General features: G+C 38.7%; 1 protein-coding gene across 10 annotated transcripts in view; it reads right to left on the minus strand.

The window, feature by feature from the left end:
* The window catches only part of LOC129705702 (serine/threonine-protein kinase BRSK2), a 702,405-nt gene that overhangs the window by 422,293 nt on the left and 262,212 nt on the right, over nucleotides 1–17,900 (minus strand). The gene's annotated exons all lie outside the window — the stretch shown is intronic.

Consider the following 17,900-nt stretch of genomic DNA (forward strand, 5'->3'; position numbering starts at 1 on the left):
GATGATTGACCTCCAACAAGGCTGATAATAAGAAATATTGGTGTCATTAAAGTGTCAGACAATGACCGGCTTCCGATGAGAAGCTGACCATCCACTCTCAAAGTTTAGTGACATTACCACTGCTGATTCCCATACAAGCAGCATCCTCAATTATGCCATTGATCAGAGACTCAGACCAGCTAATAAATATGGTGGCTACAAGAATAGTTTAGAGGCTAGGTATCCTGTAGTAGGTGAGTTACCCTAGACATGCAGATGTCTTTCCACCATATACAAAACACGTCAGGAGTGGGAATCCACTTGCCTGCCTAAGTGAAGCTTCTAAACTTTTCAAGATGTTCTACATCATCCCAATCAAAACATGATGTGTATTCCACTCACCAATAGTGTACAGTGTCTGCCGAGGACTCCTTCTACTAAAATATACTGCAGTTAGTTGTCTGGGCCATTCTGACAGCACCCCTTCAAATCAACATCCCCAACCATCAAAAAGTCACTCTTCAGGCAGATGAGAACACTGCCACCTGCAGGTTCAATTCGTTACACACTATTCCACGACATGGAAAGATATCATAATTCCTTCATATCTGCTGGGTCCAAATAACAACAAAAGAACATAAGGAATAGAAAATAGGAAATGCCAAATGCTTCAGCAAGCCTGCTCTGCAAATGAACATCAGGATTGCCCCAATCTTCAGTGTCCTCACACCTTGTTGTTTTAATGTCAATCTCTTACTTGAATATATTCAAAGCTTTTTCCTGCACATTTCCATAGGATATAGAATTCCAAAGATTCATGACTTGCTAAAAGACATATTTCTGCAAATTCCTTAAATGGGCCAACCAAATTTTGAAAATATGCTACATAATTCTTGATAATCTCACGAGGGACGACATTCCCTCAGCATTCATCCTATCAATTCTGCTCAGAGTTTCGCCATTCATAGAACATAGAGGAGTATCGCACAGGAACAGGCCTTTCAGCCCACAATGTCTGTGTCAAACATGATGCCAAATTCTGCCTGCACATAATCCATATCCCTCCATTCCCTGTATATTCATGCACCTATCTAAATGCTTAAATATCACTATGTTATCTGCTACTACCACCTTTCCTGGCAGTGCATTCTAGGCACTCACCCTTTGTGTAACATGCCCCACATATCTCCTTTAAATCAGTAATTACTCCTTTCACTGCTGATACTGAAGACAGATATTTCCTTACATTTTCAAACATTTTCGTGCCTATCGATGCCCATTTGTCTAAATGAGTATTCTTCCTCATGGATGAGAATCCCCTGCTATTTCCCTGTCATATTCAATGAGTGAACCATTTGTAGTGCCACTAATTTGTTTTCAAGAATGTTTTAAGGAAAGCAAGGTTAAACTCAGATTGTTTTTGACAGATAAACCACTGCACCGATGTTTTATGGAAATATACAAATATAAAATATAATCATAATAAATGTAGATCCACATCCTGATTTTTGTATTAGCATGACATGCGACTAAGGTAAAATGAATGAAAATGCGTTAGGCAATACGTTGTTGTATTTAAAAGTGCCGACAATCATCAATTGTATTTGCTGTCAATGCAGTAAAACTTGGCACAGTGATCCTCTTCCTTATCAAAGACAGAAAGTTTTTCATGATCACGAATGAAAGCAGAAAATAATGGAACTATGTACCAGGTCAGCCTGCACCTGAGGAAAGCTGGTTTATGAATATTTAAGTCATCAGGTTTGAATTGCTCTGTTGACACCAGGTCTAGTCCAAAGTATCGTCATAATTTTCATTAGATGCAAAGTGGGCTCAATCAAGGAATGCTTAAAACTAACAACTATCCAACATGGTTCATAGAACCACAATTAAGCTAATATATATCGTCATTGATGGTTTGCAGTATCTCTGCCTTAACAGGCAAGGAAAATGTGGTTTACAAGTTGTACAAACTCATATCATGAGCACAAGATAAGTTTAAGAGAATTCTACCACATACGCTAAATGGAAACATTTCCTCTCTAGTGTCTGTAACATTTTCTGAACTGCGACAAACAGGAGATGTTCCTGGATGGCTCATTTAATCAACACAACAAATCCAAGGAATCTCCATAGCCTGGCCAGATCCAACTGCCTAATTTAACAAAAGCAATAAATGCTGGAAGAGCTCAGTGGATTAAGTAGATCAGTGGAGAGAAAAACAGAGCCAATTTTTCTGGCTATGTACCATTTACAAGAACTGGATACTGACAGGAACTAACATTGGCAAAACATGGCTCACATCCAACAAAATGCCAACTGTCAATTACAGCAAAGACATTTAATCTTCCCAAATTCAACTAAAGATAAAATTGGTCTGGTTAGATAAAATAGCTCTGATTGCTTGCAACACATTTAACTTGACTGAAGGTCAATTCATTAGTAATGTCGACCATAACAGCTCAATCCAAGAAGTGAAACATTACCGTCCTTGTGGAAATGATGCAAGGGGACAGTTAAACCCATTCAGATTTGTCACCCACCCTTTTTCCCACCAAAAGTAATTTGTAGATTTGTGTCTCTACCTACAGACAGCAAATTCATCCTTTTAATATAATGGTAAATGTCTATTCATGTCATTTTGCCCTATTGCAATTAAACAGTCAAGATCTGCCAGAGACTTGCAGGTCAAAAACAAATTCAGCAGAAGATAAAAATCAGAACATGCTGGGAATGCAAGGCAGGCTAGACAAAGGGGATTGCAATTCATTTCCTCTGTTTTACTCTTCACAGATGCTGCCTGACCTGCTACTGTTTTCAAACATTTTCTGGTGCGTGTGTGTCCTGGGAAGAGCAGGAGTTGTTCGGCCAAAAGCTTCTGCCATCTATATCCTCAACTTTATATTCCCCATGTCCTTCCCTTCCTGTGACATCCTATTAGAATTCCATTCTCCATAATTACAATAGTAGCAGCACCTTCATAAACATTCACTTCTCTGGAGGCAAACATCCATTTCCCTTTCATTCCAGATCACATATTGGCAGAACCACCTTAATGCAGACCAGAAATTAATATAATTCTGGCCTAACATTTCCTGTAATAATTCACCTCTGGCCAACATGCCTAAACCTAACCAGTTTTAAAATCAAAAGCTCTAGTTGTTTTCATTCATAATCAGATCAGGAGAAATAACAACATAGTAAACATTGACATTCCTGCCACAGATTTTGTTGTAGGATATACGAATGACGTAAGGTCCCTGTGTGAAATGCACATTCGGTGTTTGAGATTGTTCATAATCACTCTCCAAAAGCAACTATTAAAACAGGATATGAAAAAGCCCCCAACCAACAATAACGTACATTGCAAGATTTGATAAAGAACATGCTGGTGTATTGATGTAAATTCAAATATCTTTAGAAGATATGGGAAAGGTTTGAAGGAAGAATAACCAATGTTTGAATACAATTGTTGAAAAGAAGTTAATGCTCACCAATTATCATGAATTTCAGATCAAAACCCAAGGTCAAAACCCAAAGGCAAATCACTATTTTGCTCAGGGATTTTATTTTTTCCAATATTTTCATGTATTTTCCAAGCATGTTAAAACAAATTAAACACGTATTCTTAGTTTTATTAAAGTAAATACAGAAAGTGATCATTGCTGTAATCTCTTCTTCAGGATTCCCAGCTCCATGAGGACCCGTTTTTCACACCTCAAATCACTCAATCAATAAAACTACTGTCAGGTGCAAACATTTAAGGATTAAAATGAAAATAATTTGCACAATGTTTCTGGTAAAATATTTCAGTTTACAGGTTGGTTCATATCAAAGCCCTGCATTTTCGACTTGACATATACTTTTTGAAAGATTGACATCTTAAGTTTAAGAAAAGGAAATGATTTAAAAAATGACAGACTTATTTGTAGTAAAAGGGTGTGCGGGATATTGGGTACTTTGCTCCCTGGCTGCATCTCCTACTTGAATGATGCTCCAAGGTGACAGAAAAGATGACTTGTATTGTGCTGAAGATAGACACAGAATGCTGGGCCAGGCAGGAGGAATGGTGACGTTTCAGGTTGAGACCCTTCTTCAGACTGATAAATGGGTGATGTTTCGGGTCGGGACCCTTCTTCAGTGTTCTTCCCTACACATTTAGTTTAGTTTAGAAATACAGCATGGAAACAGGCCCGTCGGCCCACCAGGTCCATGTCGATCAGTGATACCCGCATATTGACTCTCTCCCACACACATTAGGGCCAATTTTCACATTTACCAAGACAACTTACCTACATACCTGTATGTCTTTGGAGTGTGGGAGGAAATGGAAGATCTCGGGGGAAATCCACGCAGGTCACGGGGAGAACATACAATCTCCATACAGACTGCACCCACAGTCAGGATCGAACCCGGGTCTCCAGCGCTGCAAGCCTTGCAAGGCAGCAACTCTACCGCTGCCCCACCGTGTATTGCGCTGGTTTGTTAAGCTATACTTTGTTTACACAGGAAACATTCCAATTTGGAGGAAATTCTGATGAAGTTCAGAAGCTGTTCAGTAAATGTTGATTCCCAGCAGAAAGGGTTTTGATTATGTGGTACTGAACCTCGATTCATTGGAATTTAAAAAGATGGCAGGTGATCTTTTTCAAATAGATATGATTCCGAGAGGAATTGGCAAGTTTCATACTGAAAACAATGTTTCCTTTTAGTGGTATGACTTGCAAAAGTGAAGCAATTAAAATTAAAGATGCTCAAATGATCAGAATTGAAGTAATGCAAAGGGCTGTCGAACTGGAGGAGATTGCAGAGATAGGCATAGAGAGTTTTGAAACAAAGTCAGGACTTTAAAAATAAGTTGAGGGTTTATTCAGGGCCAAATCAGGAAGTAGAGAAGTAACAGAGGAACAGGAACTAGAGTGAAGTAGGGCTTGAGCAGTAGTATTCTCTGTATTGCCTTAAATCTATGTTGGAGGAACTCTGCAGGTCAGGATATGCATGGAAGAAGATTGGTACAAGAAAAAAAAGCAAACTGACAGGTAAAAACAAGCAAACTAATTCTTCCAAACCATTAAATGAAATTACTTGTGTTTAAGAAGGAACTGCAGATGCTGGAAAATTAAAGGTACACAAAAAAGCTGGAGAAACTCAGTGGGTGCAGCAGCATCTATGGAGCATCCTTCGCTCCATAGATGCTTCTGCACCCGCTGAGTTTCTCCAGCTTTTTTGTGTACCAAATGAAATTACTTGCAGGGCTTTTCTCAAGACAGCAATGATATCTCCACCACATCACAGAAATAAGGTTTTGCAGCCAAATTATTAAAGTAAATTACATAATTCACTTACGTAAAATAGAATTATACAAACATTTAGGAGGGAGAAATACTGAAGTTTTATTGTTTCTTATGTTGTATTCTTCAAGTCAATCTTTAATCAAAGTCTCCAAACTCAAATGCTGCAAAATCTCCTGGTTCTCTTTGTTCTTCAGAATGAAACATAGTAATAGTGTGGATGATTTGAGTGTGGTCAAAAATCAATCCAGAAGCTACAGCGGTGATTGACAGTAATTGACATCCGCACATCAACTCAAAGTCTGTTCTATATAATTCATAGGAGACAGCTGCAATAACACTGTGTAGCTGTCCATGGTACCAGAATATCTCTGCACCGCTCTGCGACCTGACCCACTGAGCTAATCATTTCTCTTAATATCTTGGTTGCTACAGACAGGCATGATCAGTTATATTGTGCAAGTCAGGCACCATATTTGACATACTGTCACAAGCTCAATGTCCAACTATTCATAATGTACTAATGACCAGGAGTGCTTGGTCTAGCTATCTCTTCATCAGTTTTTCTCCATGTGCCAGTGGATATTGGCACAGGTAACTACAGCATGAAGCACCGTACCAAAGAGAGGTCACTGGAGCTTGTTAAAAAGCAAGCTGCTCCCCCTAATGATGCTCTGACTACCACATGTAAGAATATGATGTACGGAAGAAGATTGTACACAAAAACAAAAAGCAAACCGACAGATGTAAAAACAGGAAAACTAATACTCCCAAACCATAGAATAAAATGAATCACTTGGCTTTTCTCAAGGCCGCAATGGAGTTCCACATCACAGAAAAAAAGGGTTTGCAACCAAATTATTGAAGCGAATTACAGAAATTATTTTGAATTATGCAAATATTTACAAGGAAGAAATAAATCAGTCACCATGCTTTGATAAAGTTTCCCAAATTTCTATGATAATTTACAAAGTAGATAAAGCATTTTAACCCCAACTTTCTTTAACTTCCACTTTGGAGATTTACCCTAGGATTTCTTCAAAAAGGTCAGACTACGTTCTGTTCCACATGCTGGTAGGCAGTTTGTTTCCCAAAATGTAATACATTCCAGTTATCTCAGCTACCACCACCCAATTCATTATTTTTTAAAAATCATACTGACCCCTGCAGCTCAGCTGATTGCATGCAGAGCTCAATGCAACTGTGACTGGACCTAAGATATTAAGACAAATAAGCAGCGGTACTCTATGTCTTCAATGCTGCCCAGCCTTCAATAAGGTGGAATGTTATTGCATTCATATATTTTGAAATAACTACATGAAGGCAGTGGTTATTTTATTTCTAAGATACAATGGTCCTGTTAATTAAACTTATTTATTCACCTTTAAGTTTAAAAAGTTGGTCCATAAAGCTTATGATAAATGGTCCAATGAGGAAAATGCAGCATTTGCAACTTTGGTGAAAGATGGCAGCAAGGGCATCTGCTAAATTCTCCTGCTGTACCTTTGTATAGTTTTGACAGGTTCGAGAATGTGTGCTGAAATGTATATTGTACCTTCTTAATCAAAGAAATCTCGAAGAAAGGTAATAGAAGAAGGAATGACAAGGAGTAAATGAATTAAATATTAAATTAGGTTCCAAAGAGATATAAAGAGAGGAAAAAAAAGATTGAATGAAGATAAAGAAAAATGTCAAATGAAGTTTATAAACTGTAATAAATCAATTCTAATTAACTGTTGAGATTACACGATTTCTGGTAGATGATTAACAAAATTTAACAATCATTACTTTGTTGAAGGAGCACTTAACCTGCACTGAAGAAAACTACATTCAGTGCCAATGCATACTTTACCTTACCCAATTTTCCAATTTTTCCTTCAACTATTTATCCAATTCCCAATGGAAAGCTATTATTGAGATCATATCCACCACCCTACTAAGCCGTGAATCCTTGGAAAAAAAGGTTTTGTATCTTCTGCGGCTTCTGTCAATCACCTTAAATCTGTGCACACAGTTCTGTTTATTTCCTTAATCTATAGGTTTCAATCATCTTGATAAAACCCCCCCTTGGTCCTCACTGTTCTAAGGAGGACTACCATAGTTTCTACAGGTAATCCACTGATTTCTTGTCCATCTCATCTGTATGCTCGCTAAAGCTTTTATATTTATTCTTTAGTGGTGCTGAGAAATGCACCGAGTACTTCAGCTGGAGGCAAGCAAGTGCTTGTATTGCAAAACATGCTGGAGGAACTCAGCCCATCAAGTATCGTCCGTGGAGGGAATGGACAGACAGGTTTTGGGTTGGGATCATACCTCCCAAATTTTACCTCTATGCCTCAATGTATAAAGCTTGGAATTCCATATGCTTCAGTAACTCCTTTGTTAACCTGCCATGAGAAATGTCATATATTTCCAGGTCTTATACTCTCTGGAAAATGACAGGTATTGTCTTTGCTCATTCTTCTTACATAAATATGCACTTTAAAGTGTTAGGCTTATCTTTGTGATGTGAATTTAATGGACAAATTGAACTACTTCAACCACACAGTGCCAGAGACCCAGAGGGTGGCACAGTGGCGCAGCAGCAGAGTTGCTGCCTTACATTGCCAGAAACCCGGGTTTGATCCTGACTACGGTTGCTGTCTGTATGGAGTTTGCACATTCTCCCTGTGACCCCAAGGGTTTTCTCCAGGTGCTCCAGTTTCCTCCCAGAATCCAAAGACGTACATGTTTGTAGGTTCATTGGCTTCAGTATAATTGTAAAATTGTCCCTAATATGTTGGGTAGTGTTAGTGTACGGGATGATCGCTGGCCTGCGTGGACTCAGTGGACCAAGGGGCCTGTATCTGCGCTGTATTTCTAGTCTAAATTCTAAAGACCCAGGTTCAATCCCAACTTTGGGTACTGTCTGTGTGAAATTTGCACTTTCTCCCTGTGAACAAATTGGTTTCCTCCGGGTTTCCTTACACATCACAAAGACAGATAGGATTGTAGGTTAATTGGCCTCAGTAAATTGCCCTTAGTATGTAGGGAGTGGATGAGAAAGTTGGATAGCAAAGAACTAGTGAGAACGGGTGATGGATGGTCAGTGTGGACTCGGTGGGCATAAGACCCTATTTCAATGCTGTACTCTTAACTAAATTTCATGGGAAGATTATGTGTAAAGTACAATTTTTGAGAAACTATGAGTGAAGAGTTGAAAAGTATAAGGAAGCTTGTGAAATTCACAATTCATTTGTCTCTTCCTTGTGACAAGTTATTCACTGTTTTGTCAACGGTACATGTATCATTTTAATGCTTTAACATTTTTCAACAAATTCCAGTTCAACTATTTTTTTATAAATAGATTTTAAGGAAGACTTATATTCCTTCTGCACAATTAATTATTTTGGATCTTTCTCTACCCATCTAGGCCATCAACTTCCAAGAAAAGTGGGCAAGTAACTGTGTTGCTATTGACTAATGTTTTTGATCGAGCCACTGTCCAGACTCTATGCTGCAATTTGTATTGTTCGGGACTCCATCTATTCGCGGGTTAGACATGCCTTAGAAATCAATTTTAGATGATCTTTCAGAATAAATTAACACCTAATACAAAATAGTTACTAATTTGTCTGGCCAGCAGGAGAAACTAGAGAGTTGTAGAGTAATATAGCACTGAAATAGCCCTTCAGCTTCAATTTGTCCATGTCAGCAAAGATGTCTAAGCTGTCTACATTTCGCTAATATCTCTCTCAATCTTTCTAATTCATGCATTTTAAACATTGTAATTGTACCCAACCCAACAGCTTTCTCCGGGTGCTCTGTCCATAAACGCACCACCCTTGGTGTGAAAATTTTGCCATTTAGGTCCTTTTTAAATCATTCCATGCTCACCTTGAACCTATGCCCTCTAGTTTTAAGGGCCTGTCCCACTTACGTGTCCTAGGCACGCAAATTGCGCGACCTCGTGGTCGCGTTGAGGCGCACAGGCATCGTATGGCCATGCGGGGCCGGTCACACTGAGAAACGCGGAGGGGTATGTAGATGTGCGTGACATCGCACGGGGCTCCGAAACTTTTGTAGCGGCCTGTCGCGGAACTGACGGCTAAAGTGGGACAGGCCCAAGACCCTGGCGCGACACAACATCTCACCTCTAACAGCAGCAGAAGCAGGCAAACGATCGCCGAGCTTGGCCTGGGGCTCACGGCCGTTGCGGTCCGGATCCGCCCCCACTTCTACTCCCAGAGCGGGGCAAAAAAAATTGAAGATAGACACAAAATGCTGGAGTAACTCAGTGGGACTAGAAGCTTCTCTGGAGAGAAGGAATCGGTGACGTTTCGGGTCAACACCCTTCTTTCAGACTGAAGAAGAGTCTCGACCCGAAACATCGCCCATTCCTTCTCTCCAGAGATGCTGCCAGAACCGCTGAGTTACTCTGGCATTTTGCGTCCATCTTCAAATTACGTCACGACCTCCAGACGGCTGTGCGGTCGAATGAAGTTGCGAGCAACCTTCACTGGACCGTCGCGGCTCAACGTGACCACGGAGTCGCGTAATTTACGTGCCAAGGACACGTAAGTGGGACAGGCCCTTAAGACTCCCCAACCCTGGGCAAAAAGACTGTGATCATCCACCTTGTTTATACCCTTCATAATGTTATACCTATAGTCACCCCTCAGCCTCCTGATCCTGAAACAAAACGCACCAACCTATCCCGCTACTCCTTATAACTCAGGCCCTTCAGTCCCAGTACCATTCTCGTGATTCTTTTCTCCACCCTTTCCAGCGTAGTAACATCTTTCCTACCATTGGACAACCTGAACCGCACACAATACTCTAAGTGTAGTTTGACCAATAACCTGTACAATTGCATCAAAACAAACCAACTCCTGTTGTATTCAGTGTCCAGATCGATGATGGTAAGAATGCTGAATGCTATCCTCACCATCCTATGCACCTGTGTCTCCACTTTCAGAGAGATAATATACCTGTACTCCTCGCTCTTTCTGTTCTACAACAAACTCCGGGCCCTGACATCTACTGTGCAACTCTTGCCCTGGTTTATCTTATCAAAATGTAACACCAAGCACTTGTCTAACTGAAATTCCATATGCCACTCCTTGTCCCACTTCCTCAGTTAATCTAGATCCTGTTATAATCCTAGATAATCTTCTCCACTGTCCACTACACCATCAATTTTGGTGTAATCTATAAACTCACTCATCATGTTAAACATCGTCATCCAAATCGTTAATATAGATGACAAACAACAGTGGACAGAGCACCAAATCCAGTGGCATACCACTGTTCAATGGCCTCCGATTGGAATAAAAACCCTCACTACCAATATCTGCCTCCTTTCACCGTCAATTTTGTAGACCTTGTCATAGGCCTTGCTAAAGTACACATGGACAACTTCTACCACCTGCCCTCGTCAAGCTTCTTTTTCACTTCTTCAAAAAAAATCTCAAATCAAATTCTAGAACAGTCTTTAATCTGTTCTCTGCATATCTTTGAAGAAATGTGTAATTTCTTCTTATTGTCTTCCCTAACAATACTATATAAAGAAATATGCAGCCAAACTGGAATAATGGCCATGTTGAGCATTAATAACAGAGATGGTCTTAGATAATTGGAAACAACTATCTCTCATCACCAATGATCCTCCATTGTTGTCCAAGTGTCTGATGCACGTATTGTCACTAGTTTAATCATTTGACTGCTGCCTGATGATTTGCAATACTTAGACCTGGAATGCTAGCAATCTCAAATAAAAGTATTACTCTACAGAAACCTTAGATATAGCAACATCAGAAATAAATAAAAGTTGGATTCAGTAAAACCAGCTGGGTCAGTACAGATAAGTAGTGAAATAGTGGGCCATTAGCTACCACCCAAGCCTCTGAATAATTGCTGCTTCATTGTCTCATCTGGATTCCTAAAGTTAAATCTACATATGTCATAGGTACAGAAAGAGACTTCAGATGAAGTTTGCAATTGAATCAACTCTTAATACATAATGGCTATTAATTTGAAAAGCAAGATGCCAAGCTGTTACAACAGATAGTGTACACCTACCTGCAGATGTGCAGCCGGGCAGTGATCATTTTAAATTAGCCTTAAGTGCGTGATTGAAAATTTAATAAATGCAGTGTTATCTCTCCCTTTAATATACAAAAATGCACTGGTGTGCAATATTGTGAGTAGCGCACTGCCCTGCCTCCAAAGCAACCTGGTAATCTTGAAAGAGTGATGTGTTTATATTGCTATCAAGCTGACACCATCTGGCATTACACTGGCAAAACGTTTCACAGCAAGAAGACCACTAGTATTTGATTAGGTTTAGGGTAAAACTGCCATAATTAAGCTTCTGTCTAATAACACACTGTGATTAATAAAATCCACAGGAATAACAAAACTGCTCTTCTTGTCAATAAAACCACCTACTATTTGTTGCGGTAGTTTTAAAAGGACATTCCAATTAAAGTATTACAGCACTTAAAATGCCAGAACCACATATTGTTGCGTAAAAATGGACTTTGCTCATTCAGTATACTTCTAATTTGTGTTACTGTTGACTTTATGTCATCATACCGTGAAGCATTGAATTCTAAATCCTATTTGCTCATATCATTAAATATATCATGTTGTTTCTGATTCTTTGGCCAACCAGTTCAGACCTGAAAAGTAAAACACGGTATGAGCTGGAAGTCTGAAATAAAAAACAGAAAATGCTGGAAAAATGGTAAGTCAAGCTGCATTTGTGGAAAGGAAAGCAGAGCTAACATTTTAGATCATGGACCCTCTAATGATGCTGTCTGATCTGTTGAATATTTCCAACATTTTGTAGTTTAATTTCAGATTTCCAACATTTTCTGTTTTTGAGATTTGTGGCCCCTTTTACTTTACAGTTTTCCTTCTTCACCTCACTCTCTTTGGTTTGAAATGCTCCTTCGTCAATGTGTATTCAAGACATGGCACTTTCTGAACAATCAAACACTGAAACTACATTCATATTTATTGTATGCTCCAAAAGGAAGAACAAAATGTACACATTCTATTATTTGGTCAGGCACTAAATTCAAAGTAAAATTTATATTTTCTGCTGAATATAAGAAATTGTCCAATGAAAGTTGAGGTTGCAAACTCGCAGTGCTGGTGCCGAAGGTTGACTTTTCACTTTCCTGCTGACAACAGCACTATAAAAGATTCAGAATAGTAACTTATTCGGCAGTTGTATGTGCTCAGCGTAAAATTTACATATTTCTCCTTTGAATACCTTGCCCGCAAGCATATTGTGCCTTATTGAATTTTACAGGATTCTACAAATGATATCTTACCGCAAAGGGTATTCGAGATAATGTTAACCATGGAGTGAGGATCCATGTGTTGTCGCCTATAAAGGTACTGGGACACAAGGATTAACATCCAGTGATTTGCTGTAAATTATGGTGAGGATATTTTCAAAGAGGATGGGCTACGTTCATTAGATTCTCGAATGTCTATAAAGTTAATCCAACTTATGAAGCTCAGTTAGAATTTTTAGTTTGAAACAATTATTCTTTTAATTTGTCTATACTGTTTCAAACTGAAAATTGTTTAAGCATCAAAACCTCCCTTCTTTTAAGCCACACCTATCTCCATGTTGACAACATCACAATTGTATTAGTTAGTCATGCAAGAGAATGGCCGTCACATTAAATAAGTGAGATTTGCACTGAACAAGAGACATATTGCACTGAGAAGGGAAATAAAGTGAGATTGTTAAATTGCAGGCACACAATGGTCAGTTTAGAATAATATTCTTTGAAGAACAGGAAAAGATATATATGCACATTAATTTACTTAATCCTCTTAATCTACATGACTGTTGCACATTACACTTTAATCATTCAGATATGTCAAATAACAGAGTGAATCAACGGTGGCATTATGTCTTATAAAGGCATTATTGAACAGCAAAACCAGTGTTGCATGCATTAAAATACTTATTACGATGGCTCCTGTGGTTCTCTTATTGAATGGCACTTTCAACTTATTGTTTCTTTTCCATTATTAACTGAAGCTGAATAAACCCATGCTTAAGTTCAGTCATTAAGCAGGATTTATTCAACTATTGTGTCATTTTCATCAGAAATATTAAAGCAACTTCCCAGTAGTTCATGCGGAAGTAGAAAATTTTAATCAGCATATTTTCCCAGGATTACATTTATAGCATCATAGAATGGTTACGCTACAGAAAGAGGCCATTTGGACTATCATCACTACACTGGCATTTTTCCAGAACAACTCACCAATTGCATCTACTGTATCTATTTGTTTCCACCATATTCCTATCCAATACTCTCCTGATATCCAAAATGAAACCCGCCTTCACCACATCTACAGCAGTGAATTCCAGATTCTGCCCACATCTCAAAATATATGTCTCCATATGACCCTCTCAATTCTCCTCCCCGTTATTTTACTCCTGTGATCTCTAGTCCTCTACCTCTCCAACAATAGAGTTCCCTCTATTTATTGCCCAGACCATTATTTTAAATACTTATGAGAAATCTCCCCCCAGTCTTCACTTCTTCAAACAGTGGAGGCACAAGAGGCAGCAGATGCTGGAATCTTGAACGAAAATCAAACTGCAGCTCAGGCAGAATCCATGGAGGAAAATGGACAGATGATGTTTCTGGTCAGGAACCTTCTTCAAGACTTCAAAGAAAATGGTCCCAGTATCACTAATCTATCCTGTGGCCTTTTTCAAATACCTTCACATTCTTCCTATGTGACAATTAAAACTGAGCATTATACTCCAGTTGAAGTTGGACCAGCCTACTATAAATATTTAGCATTACTTCTGCTTATTTATGCTATTCCTCTCTTGATCAAATCCAAAAATTGTCTTATTATGCGTTTTCTGGTTCTGCCCTGCCACTTTCAAAAGGTTGTGCATACATCCCCTGGCCTCTCTGCTCCTGAATGCTATTTAGAACAGTATCTGTTATTCTATATTGTTTTTCCTCATTCTTCATACCATGATGCATCACTTCATACATTGGCTGCACAGTGTTGCAGCAACGGGTGCTGCTGCCACGTTAGTCTAGCAATGTGGGCTACTTCCTGACCTTGCATGATATCAGTGTGGAAATTAAAAGTTTCCCTGGCATTGTGCATGTTTTGCCTGTGTGAGCCGCCAGTAAAGCACCACTAGTGTTAATTGGTAAAAGAATCAAGATGGAGGCAGTGACTCAATGGGCCAAACTACTTCCTTCTATGTTGTAAGAGAATATGAGAAATATTTCACTTCATAGTTCCCTATTGTTAATTCTATCAAAATATTTAATAGTTATAAGCATATCCAACAGCAACTGAAGCACGTTCTCAAAGGAGACTGTATTAAAGCCAAGCACAGCCCAGCAAGTACCGCAATGTACTGGTGATATTCATTGACCAAACTGATTTTGAGGCAAAAAACCGAGTCACAGACTAACATATAACAATTTTCATGAATCCACATCTTGTTTGTGGTTAGCAAATGTATCAAGCTTAGAATGCAAGCTTAAAAAGCAAATGTATCAAGCATGTATCCACTGACAGACTTGAAAGAGAATCTAGGGCAGGGGAGCTTCTAATTAACTGTAAAGAGCTAAAAAGAGGCAACAATGTTAGTTATGATTGATATGGCAATTTTATTGAGCAGTGTGAATTATATAATTTGATATGAGAGGATTACTGTGGCAGATTATACTCATCATTGAACCCAAAATTGGAATTATTTGTAGTTATTTATTGGAAATGGGCATCACTACCCAATGCCAGTTTTTATTGCATACCTCAAATTTCCCTTAAGTAGTAAGTAAGTATCTTGACTCACTGTCGCACACTGTTGGTGGACTGTTGTAATATCCAGTCACTAGACAATGGAGAAATGTTAGTATATGCGCAGCACAGAAGGAAATTTCAAGTCGCAATTACTAGATAATTGCTGCCTTTTTTCGTTCTAGATGAAACGATTAAGGGGTTTTGCCGATGATCTGAGATGCATTTTATGATTAACTGAAATGGTATTGTATTTGGCTTGTTATGTTTGTATAAGGTATAATTTTACCTCAAAATGATTTTTTTCTGAAGTAGTGACAAAGAAAACACACTGAAATGATGTAAGATACATTTTAAGGAGCAATTTCTCCATTGGAACTTTATTTTATGGTGCAGAGCAAATAGCAATAGACAAATCACCTTATTTACCAGTATCATTTCTGTACCGTATATTCATTGTAATTTTTTTCTATCATTAAAATTTAAATCATATAAAAACATTGAAGTTTTATGACTATTTTATTTTAATTGATTGATATGCAAAACAAAACATTGGAAGTAGGATTCCTGGCAATGAGCTGTATTGGGAAATATATATTTGTGTTTTTTGCAGCACTGGGCAATAGTTGTGGCTTTATTAACACTAGAAGGTAGCTCAGAGGTTGAACAAAATTCGAGCCGAGCTCCTAAAGTCTTGACAGCAAATGAAGAGCAAGGGAACTCTGCATCAAAAAGGATGACAAATGCTACAGAAAACATCCAATGAAAAATCACTAATGATTTATTGAATAATAAACTGTTCAATAAATCAACAGATGAACAAATAAAAAACACGAGGAGGCTTGAATGAATGAAAAGATGTTCTCTAATTGGGAGATATATTGCTCAAGATGAGGTTGAGCCAGCAAGGCTGAGCCAAGGAATGAGATAAAAGATGGTGGTGGCGGCAGACGGAGGAAATCCACGTGCCGGTGAGCGGGCTGAGTTCTCATCCGCATCCTCGGAGGTGGAATTCAATCATTCACCTCCTCGCACAAGTCACATTTGTGCATCTGATGTAATTTTTAATCAGATGTGTATCAAAGTATAGAACTTCTCAAGCGATATTGCAAGAGAAGCACTGAAGGGAAAATGATGTTACATTGTCCTGGAACCAACTAATATTAAACAATTAGATCTGTGCAAAGTGGTGCAAGACTTGGGTACCATTAAGCTTCATTTTAATCTTTAATGCCTTGTCATGAATCATAATATGCTGCACAATTCCCTGATCTGACTCGCTAACTGATTCAGTCCCAAACAATTATCGCTCATCCCCACCAATCTCCCTCAGCATCAGTGCAATTGCTCCAAAACTCTATCTCCCTCCGCCCGAGGATTCCAATTCCTCCTTGTGACTTGTGTCAATCCTCCACTTACCTTTTCACAACTAGCCTAAGCCCTGACTTTTCCACACCTATCAATCTTCTGCACTCCGAGAAGCCCAGGCCCCTAGTTTCCCAACCCACGAATTTTACCCCAAACTCAATCCGTGATTTGCTCCAAAACTCAAGCTCAACTTTCGAACCCCATGCATCTTTCTCGCTTTCCAATCTGCCTGAGCTACTAATCTCCTGATCATCACAGCTAAACATCTCCTGCTTGGCCTTGTCCACACACTCCTCAATTCCAAGGCGCCCCAATTAAGACTTCTATCCCCACTTCAAATGAATTCTCCTACCTAACCAATTATCTCATCCGATCCTCTGGACTGATCCTCTGCCCTAATCAGGCCCATGATCAATGCAACTCACCCATAATGGCCAGCAAGGATTTCTGGGCAAATATTCCTTCATGACATTTTCAATTCATGTAATAAAAGCTGTTAATATTAATTGTAAACATTTATTTCAACCGCAATCTGATTGTTTGAAATTGAACCACTGTTGCTGCTAAAAAAGGACATCAACTTTGAACTGTATAAAATCAGCAGTAAATTGATAATTAATTGGCCTGAACGCTCGTTATGTGCAATTTTGCAGCAAAATAAAATCATGAATATACGCTACTGGAATATAAAACTTTGAGTGCCTCCTGGGGAAAGTGGTAGAAAATTAGATTAGAACAAAGCGCTGCAGTGGGGGAGCTTGCACTATAACAGGTGTGAATTCCTTCTCTCAATGTAAAAAGATTATACAGCACTAATAGTCACATGATAAGCCTTAACATCCAGATCAAATATTATTATCACCAATTAGACCATTCTTGTTGCACAATTGCAATCTAACCTGTGCTGCTAGTAAAGTTTAAATGAATTTAATTTGAAATTTTATCTGGTCATTTACTGCTAGGTTAATATTTTTCATTCTTGTAGAATTTCTTTGCCGTCTTTACTTTGCTCTAGTTATAAATTACAAGGGAAATTCACGGAAGGCTGGTGGATAGAACATTCATTTGTCACGCAGTAAAGCAAGAACTCTCACAGTACACTGATAATGTCCTGCTACTACTTACAAGGTTTGCTCAGCGGGAGTACAGGTCCAGACTGTGCAATTTAATAAAGGCTTGTGCAGATATACAACATCAACAATTCTACTGGCGAAACTTCTTAAACGGTTTATGGTACAATCTAAACTCACCTGATTTAATTAGATCCTCAGAGTTTCCCCGCAACAAACTATCATAAACTCAATTTGTTCCACTTGTGGTTTAATTTCACGTTTTGTGTCAGCCCATTTGTCACTAAAATAAACTTCTCACATGCTTTCTCTTGGCAATAAATCTATCAACATACATCCTAGGCGTGAAAAGTAATTGATGTGAATTTGTCCCTCAGCTCCTCTCTGCAAATATTTTGCT

Source organism: Leucoraja erinacea, chromosome 18, assembly GCF_028641065.1.
Source record: "Leucoraja erinacea ecotype New England chromosome 18, Leri_hhj_1, whole genome shotgun sequence".
NCBI lineage: Eukaryota > Metazoa > Chordata > Chondrichthyes > Rajiformes > Rajidae > Leucoraja > Leucoraja erinaceus.